The sequence below is a fragment of the Tupaia chinensis genome, unplaced genomic scaffold, assembly GCF_000334495.1.
Source record: "Tupaia chinensis unplaced genomic scaffold, TupChi_1.0 Scaffold139935_1, whole genome shotgun sequence".
Taxonomy (NCBI): Eukaryota; Metazoa; Chordata; class Mammalia; order Scandentia; family Tupaiidae; genus Tupaia; species Tupaia belangeri.
Window position 1 is genome coordinate 2,700,032 of NW_006199814.1, and position 8,623 is coordinate 2,708,654.

Here is an 8,623-nt window from a genome sequence, read left to right on the forward strand (position 1 = left end):
CGAGAGGGAATTGTTTTTTTTTTTTTTTTTTTTTTTTTTTTTAGCAAAATAAGACATAGGCATTTTTCCAAATATAAAGGTGTATTAGTGTGTTTAGGCTTCTGTACCACAGACTAGGTGGCTTAAACAATAGAAATGCATTTTCTCATAATTCTTGAGGCTAAAAGTCAAAGATCAATGAGTTAGCAGGATTGGTTTCTTCTGGGGCTTTTCTTCCTGGTTTGTACATGGCTGACTTTGTATGATCATATGGTCTTTCTTCTATGTGATTCTGTGTTGCAATCTACTTATCTCATGAGGATAGCAGTCATATTAGATTAGGATCCACTCATATGGCAATATTTTACATCTTTAAAGTCCCTGTCTCCAAATATATTCACATTGCAGGGTATTGAGAGTGACTACTGCAAAAATAGATCTTGGAAAAAAAAAAACAGTTCAGCCTAAAAAAGAGGGTATTTGAAAAGTACTCAACTAAATGCAATGTATTATCCAGAGTTAGATTTGGATAAGATGTAAATTTCTATAAAAATAGTACCGAACAATTAGAAAAATGTGAATATAGGCTATATATTAGATAATTGTGTGTGTGTGTGTATGTGTGTGTGTGTGTGTGTGTGTGTGTGTGTATGGTTTCATTTGCAGTTTTGTTTTTTTAAAGTTTTTAAAATTTCAATTTCTTTTATACAATCACATATGTCACCTAGCTTATAAAGTGAATATGCCAACATGTATACATTGCTCACCAGTCCAGTTGAGAATACTATACACATTATCTTCAACAGATAGTAACCTATTTCTTTGCCCCATACATGCCTTGCCTCTCAATTTTTCTCCTTAATATCTTTCCTCAGACTTTCTTCCTTTGTCCAACCTCTTCCCACACTGTATCTGGTATCTATTAACCATTTTTCTATATCTTCTTGTCATTCAGCTTCAGCCATAGAGTGCAGATGGTTGGTATATATTAAGTGGAGACATACTATGTCTTTTCTTCGTAGCCTGGCTTGCTTCACTCAGCAGTAAATATTCCATATTCACCCACTTTCTGTCAAAAGCAAGGGTCTTGTTGTTTCTTATGGCTGAGTAGTATTCCATAGAGCATATGTGGCACACTTTTTCAATTCATTCTTCTGTACTTAGGCATTTGGGTCGGTTCCATGTCTTAGCAATTGTGAGTAATGCCATCTATGTGCAAGCACTTTTCCAACTAAGGATTCTTTTGTCCTTTGGGGAGATACCAAGGAGGGGGATTATCAGATCATATTTCTATTTGTAGATCTTTGAGGAATCTCCATATTGTTCTCCATATTGGCTGGAACAATTTACATTCCCACTAGCTGTGTAGGAGAGTTCTTCTTTCACCACACACCCACCAGAACTTACTTTTTTTTTTTTTTTTTTTTTTTTCTAGGGTTAGGTAGTATCTCACTGTGGTTTTGATCTGCATCTTCCTTATAATGAAGGATGTTGAGCATTTTTTCACATGCATTTTGGCTATTCATGTCTTCCTTAGAGAGTGGTTTTTCCAAATCATTCTCCCATATTTTAATTGGGTTGATTATCTTTTTTGGGGGAAAGCTGCTTGAGTTCCTGTGTTTTCTTGTTATCAGTCCCTTATCTGAAGCATCGTTTATGAAAATATTTTCCCATGCTAAAGGCTGTTGATTCACAATAATTACTGTATCTTTTGCCATGCAGAAATTTCTTAATCTGATGTAAACCCACTTGTCTATTTTGGGGATTACTGACTGTGCTTTTGAGGTCTTATTAAAGAAGTCTTTGCCTACCCCACTGTCTACCAGAGTTTCCCCAGTGTTTTCCAGCAACAGTTTTATAGTTTGAGGTTTTAGGATTAGATCTTTGATCCACTTTGAGTAGATTTTTATCAATGATAAGAGGTAGGGGTTTAAATTCATCTTTCTGCAGGTGGATATCCAGTTTTTCCAGCACTATTTGCCAAAGAGATTTTCCTTGTCCCACTGGATAGACTGACCTATTGTCAAAATTCAGTTGGCTATATGTTTGGAAGTATATTTCTGGGGTCTATTCTGTTCAGTTGGTCCACCTGTCTGTTTCTGTGCCAATACCATATTGTTTTGATTATCACAGCTTTGTAGTATATTTTTGGGTCAAGGAGTAAGATGCCACCCATTCCACTCTTATTGTGCAGGATTACTTTAGCAATATAAGGTCTTTCATGATTCCAGACAAATTGTATGATTGTCTTTTCTAGATCTGTGAAGAATGTGTCTGGTACTTTGACTGGCATTGCATTAAATAGGTAGATTAATTTGGGTAGAATTGACATTTTGATGATATTAATTCTTCCAATCTAGGAATATGGGATATCTTTCCACTTTTTTGTGTTTTTTCAATTTTTTTTTTTGACTTCTCATAGTTTTCCTTGTGGAGGTCTTTAACTTCTTTGGTTAGATTTGTTCCTAGGGATATTATATTTTTTTTGGCTATGGTAAATGGAATTATTTTTTCAGTTCTATCTCAGTCTGCCTGCTGTTCATATATAGAAATGCTACAGATTTCTGTATGTTGATTTTGTATTCTGCAACTTTACTGTATTCATTTATTATTTATTGGAATTTTTTCATGGATACCATTGGGTCTTCTATGTATATAATAATTTCTTCCTCAAATAGAGATAATTCCACCTCTTCTTTTCCTATTTGAATGCCTTTTATTTTATTCTCTTTTTTGACTGCATTGGTGAGGACTTCCAGTACTATATTAAAAAGGAGTGGAAAAAGTGGGCATCCTTGTGTTCTACCAGTTTTTAACCTCACATTCAGGATGATATTAGGTATGGGTTTTTCATAGACAGCTTATACTGTATTGAGGAATGACCCTTCTATGCCGATTTTGCTGAGAATTTTGATCACAAAGTGATATTGTATCTTATCAAATTGTTTTTTTCTCCATCAATTGATATGATCATATGGTTTTCATCTTTCTTTCTGTTAATATGGTGTATTACATTTATGGTTTTGCATGTATGGAATCATCCTTGCATCCCTGGAATAAAGCCTAACTCATTGTGATATATAATCTTTTTTATATGTTGTTGGACACGATTTGCTAGTATCCTGTTGAAAATTTCTTTTATCTATATTCATCAGAGATATTGATCTATAGTTTTCTTTCCTTGTCCTGTTCTTGTCTGTTTTAAGGATAAGGGTGATGGAGGCTTCATAGAATGAATTTGGGAGTTCCAAACTTTTGGATCTTTAAAAATAACTTGAGTTGAATGGGGGTTAACTCTTCTTTAAAAGTTTTATAGAATTCAGAGGTGAAGCTAGCAGGACATGGGATTTTCTTTGATGGGAGGTTATGTATTACTGATTCAATCTCCTGGCTTGTTATGGACCTATTCAAACATTTAACATCCTCATGACTCAAACTTGGTAGATTATATGTGTCCAAGAATTTGTCCATCTCATCCAGATTTTCTTGTTTGTTGGCATATAGTTGTTCATAGTATCCTCTAATTATGTTTTGTATTTCTATCATGTCTGTTGTTATACTGCCTGCTTCATTGCAAATTTGATTTGCCTGGGTCCTATCTTCTTCTTAATTAGTCTAGCTAGTGGTGTATAGATTTTGTTTATCTTTTCAAAGAACCAACTTTTACTTTATTTTCTGTGTAGTTCATTTATTTTCTATTTCATTTATTTCTGTTCAGCCTTTGGAGGTCTTATTAAAGAAGTCTTTGCCTACCCCACTGTCTACCGGAATTTCCCCAGTGTTTTCCAGCAACAGTTTTATAGTTTGAGGTTTTAGGATTAGATCTTTGATCCACTTTGAGTAGATATTTGTCAATGATGAGAAGTAGGGGTTTAAATTCATCTTTCTGCAGGTGGATATCCAGTTTTTCCAGCACTATTTGCCAAAGAGGTTTTCCTTGTCCCACTGGATAGACGGACCTATTGTCAAAATTCAGTTGGCTATATGTTTGGAAGTATATTTCTGGGGTCTACTCTGTTCAGTTGGTCCACCTGTCTTTATTATTTCTTTTCTCCTGGAGTTTTTTGGATTTTTTTGCTGTTGCTTTTCAAATTCTCTGAGGCATGATGTTAGGTGGCCCATTTGCCTTCTTTCCCTTTTCTTAAGTGCACTAATTGCTATGAACATCCCTCTTATGACTGCTTTTGAAATGTCCCAAAGATTGTGGAAACTCGTGTTCTCATTGTCATTGGATTCCATGAATCTTTTGATTTCAGTCTTTGGTTCTTCAGTAGTAGTGAAGTCATTCAGGGGTAGGTTATTTAGTTTCCATGTATTTGTGTATTTTTGAGGATTTTTCTTGAAATTAATATCAAGTTTAATTTCAGCATGGTTGGAGAAGATGCTGGGCATAGTTTCTATGTCTTTGACTCTGTAGAGGCTTGCTTTGTGCCTTATCATGTGATCAATCTTTGAAAAGGTTCCATGCGGGGGTGAGAAAAAGTTTATCTCGTGGTTTGGGGATGGAAGGTTCTATAGATGGCCGTTAAATCCATATGATTTATGGTATAATTTAGATGATTTATCTCTTTGCTTATTTTTTGTCTAGATGATCTGTCTAGAGGAGATGGTGGGGTGTTGAGGTTCCCAACAATTTGTGTGTCACAGTCTTTCTCTCCTTTCTTATCTAACAGTTTTTCCTTCACTATTTGGGTGCTACTGAGTTATGTGTATACATATTTATAAGATTTATATTTTCTTGATGGATTAGCTCTCATACTACTATATAGTGCCCTAATTTGTCTTTTTGTACAGTTTTTGTTTTAAAGCCTGTTTTGTCCAAAATTAGTATCGTGACTTCAGCTCTTTTTTGGTTCACATTTTCACGGAACGCCTTTTTCCAGCCCTTCACTTTTAGTCTATGTATGTCTTTAGTCTTTATCCATGAGATACATTTCTTGTAGGCAACAGGTAGAGGATTTCTGGTTTTTATGTTTGTTTGTTTTTCCTTTTTTTTTTTTTTCATTTAGCCAGTCTGGGTTCCTTGATTGGAGAATTTAATCTATTAACATTCAATGTTATTTTTGATATTTCTGGACTTGTCCCTACCTTTAAATTGGCCATGGTTTTGGTTGTCTTTTATTCCCCTATTTCTGGATGTTCAGTCTTTAGTTTTCCTGGAACAGGACTCTCTTCAGAGTTTCTTGAAGAAGTGGTCTGGTGTTGGCAAATTCTTTCAGGTTTTGTTTGTCTGAGAAGATTTTAATCTTTTTTTTTTTTCCCCATATGAAGGATAGTCTTGCTGGATATAATAATCTTGGTTGATATTGCTTCTCTCTTAACACTTTCAATATGTCTTCCCATTCTTTCCTTGCCTGCATTGTTTCCATTGGAAGGTCTGGTGTTAACCTGATGGGATGACCTTTGTAAGTCACTTGACGTTCCTCTTTTTCCAATTTTAGTATATTGTCTTTATCTGTGGCTAAGATGTGCCATGAGAGGATCTTCTTGGGTTGACTTTATTTGGGGTCAAATGTATTTCTTGGGTTTGGATGTTTGAGTGCTTCTCTAGACTTGGAAAGTTTTCTTCTAGGATTTAATGGAATACAGTTTTCCATGCCCTTATTAGTTTCTTCACCTTCTGGGATACCAATTATTCATATGTTTAGATGTTTAATGGAATCTAATACTTGTCATATATTATCATCATATTCTGTTCTTTTCTCTATCTTTTTGGTGTTTTTTTCTTGGTCAGAGGTTTGATCTCCTACATCCAAGATTTGATCTTCAGCATTGTCTGATTGGCTTTTAATATTTTCAAAAGAGTTTTTGATTTCCTGTATTACAGACTTCATATCTAATAGTTCCATCTGATGCTTTCTTATGGTGTCCATTTCTTCTTTCAAATCATGGAAAAACTTCCTTATCTCCTGGAGTTCGTTGTCTCTTATCTGTTCCAACTAATAGAGTTTTGTCACTATGAATGTTCTGAATTCTTTCTCTGACATTTCTTCTGATTTTTCAAGCAATAGAGTTCGTGTGTTCTTTTGATAGAGACATATTTCCTTTTATTTATTTATTTATTTTTCAAACATGAGGCTCTTCGGCAACTTCTAGCCATTTGGCAATGTATTCCCTTTTAGATACTTTTTTGGAGAATGTTTCTGCCACTGGGAATGAGTTTGCTTCCGAACTCTTGCTGTGGACTGATGTGTGCCAAGTCTCTCTTCTGCTGTGTTTAGCAATGTGGTCTCCATGGGAGGAATCTTCTATTCAGGTATCAGAAGAGCAGTTTCTCCTTTTTCACAGGTGGTTCAGTAAGAGTGAGGATCCCAGGGACCCTCAAAATACTAGGGTGTTTGAAAACTACAAATTCTAAACCTGTCTAGTCCCTCTGGATAGGTGGAGTATGAGGAGAAGATGACAATATAAGAGGGAAGAAAAAAGAGTATGAAAGAGAAAAAAGAAAAAGTTGTGCAATTTCAGCAGGGGCCTGCAGATGGAAATGGGCTCTGGTGGAGATCTGGGAGCTGCCCTAGGGGGTAAGGAGAAGTAAAGATTTATCAAAAAGAAAAAGAAGAAGAAAAAGGAGGAGGAGGAGAAGGAGGAGGAGGAGAAGGAGAAGGAGAAGAAGAAAACAGCCTACATTTCTGGCAGGGAGGAATGGGGGGGGACTCTGAGGTTGGGAGAGCTGGGCTGGGGCTAGAGCTGGAACCAGGGCTGGGGCCAGTGAATGGCCCTGCCTCAGTTTCCTTGATTGGGCAGGGGGCTGCAGGTGGAAGTGGGCTCTGCTGGAGAGCTGAGAGATACCAGATAATTGTGTTTTAATATTGTTAAATGTACTTAATTTGTTTATTGTGTTGTGATTGTGTAGAAGGCCTCTTTTCTTTCTTCTTTTTTCTTTGGGGGGGGGGAAGGTTTTTCTACAGGGCATGTTTGCTCACCAGAGAGACACAGACAGACAAAAAGGAAGAACCGCACCCTCCCTGACGTGGGGGATGGCCATACTGCAATTCCTTCTCTTCCATTTTCCTCTTAGGAGTTTGGGCACATATGTACATGCTCTCGGCATGACTTTCAAGCTGCCAGATAAGGAATTCAAACTGCATCTGCCCATGTGGGAATCCAGCACCATAACCATTATGCCACCTGCTGAGCCCAGGTCTGTTTTTAGAAGATGTGTACCAAAGTATCTAGAAATAATGGTCATGATGTCTACTGTTTAATTTCAGGTAGTTCAAAAACAAAAAAGAAAATAAATGAGGTACTACTCCTGTAACTTTTATGAAGATTCAAACTATTTCAAAACACAAAACATTTTTTAAAAGGTTCTGAGAAGTTTCAAAACTATTTGACAAAATAGTCCACTCTTTACTATCCATCTTCAACATTCACTGATCTTACATGCATAAAATTCCAAAATGATAGCTCTTGCCAAATGCAATGCATCTGTCACTGTTATGAAATACTAAAAGAACTAGAGCTTTATTCAGTGATAAGAGAAGGTCTAGATGATGACAAGATCTATGGAGATAGATGTGAAAATTTGAGTGACTGTATAGGTCACTATTATTGAGGAAATAAAAGGTTGTGGTATTAGAGATATTTCTGCACAGATGTAAGACATTTTTCTAAATCTCTGCCATCCCATCCTCTCATGTCTTCCTTCTGAACTGAAGTCTTACTTTAGATTATAGGGTTTGAGGAGCCTTAGAAATATGAGAAATATTTTCTAAATAAATAATAGGAGGGGCCAGCAGATGGTATAGTGGTTACATTGCTGGACTCATATGTGGCCAACCACAGTTCAATTCCTGGATGTGGTGGCTTGAAACTCACGCTGGGCATGGCTGCACACATATCCAAGATCCTAGGAGAAGAATGGAGGAGAAGGGATGGGTGTGGCCTTCCCCTGTGGGGTGATTTTTAATTTTTCTTCTCACTGTCTGTGTCTCTTTCCAGCAAGTGCACATACTCTTTTTTAAAAAATAATTATTATTTTTATTTATTTATTTATTTATTTATTTATTTATTTATTTATCTATTTATATTGTGAAAAGTGAGAAAGCAAGTCACCAGGTCCAGGACTTGAACCGTGGTCAGCCATGTAGGAGTCCAGCACCCTTAACCACCGCACCACCTGCCAGCTCCAAGTGTACATACCCTTAAGCAGAAAATTCTACGAAACAAAACAGTAAATGAACATTTAAAAATAAATAGTAAGATGGATTTTTTACAAACTTGTAAAAAGTCAGGTTTCAAAATACCAGATAAATGTGAAGAAGTAATCAGAAAGTGGAATACAGTGGTTAAAAAAAAAAAAAAGTATAGCAAGGTGATCTAGTTATATGTCATTTACTTCAAACGAAATATGTGAAGATGCAGGGAGTATGCCAACAACATTCCGTCTTCACAACCTACAGGACATAACAGAAGAAGGGGGTCATCATCTTGAGAGCACAAAAGAGGCAATGACCTTGAAGAGATCAGGTTTCAGTTGAGCCAAAACAGAGGAACAAGGAAAATTTTATTTTAAGAATGTGTGGGTTTGGGTCAGCAGGTGTCATGGTGGTTGAGCTGTTGGACTTCCACATGGCTGATTGCAGTTCAAGCCCTGGATCTGGCAGATTGCTTTGTCATTTTCTTTCTCTCTTCCTCTCTTTCC

The 8,623-nt window shown here is 36.3% G+C and overlaps 1 pseudogene; it reads right to left on the reverse strand.

The window, feature by feature from the left end:
• The window catches only part of LOC102494453 (60S ribosomal protein L4-like), a 94,426-nt pseudogene that overhangs the window by 82,788 nt on the left and 3,015 nt on the right, over positions 1–8,623 (reverse strand).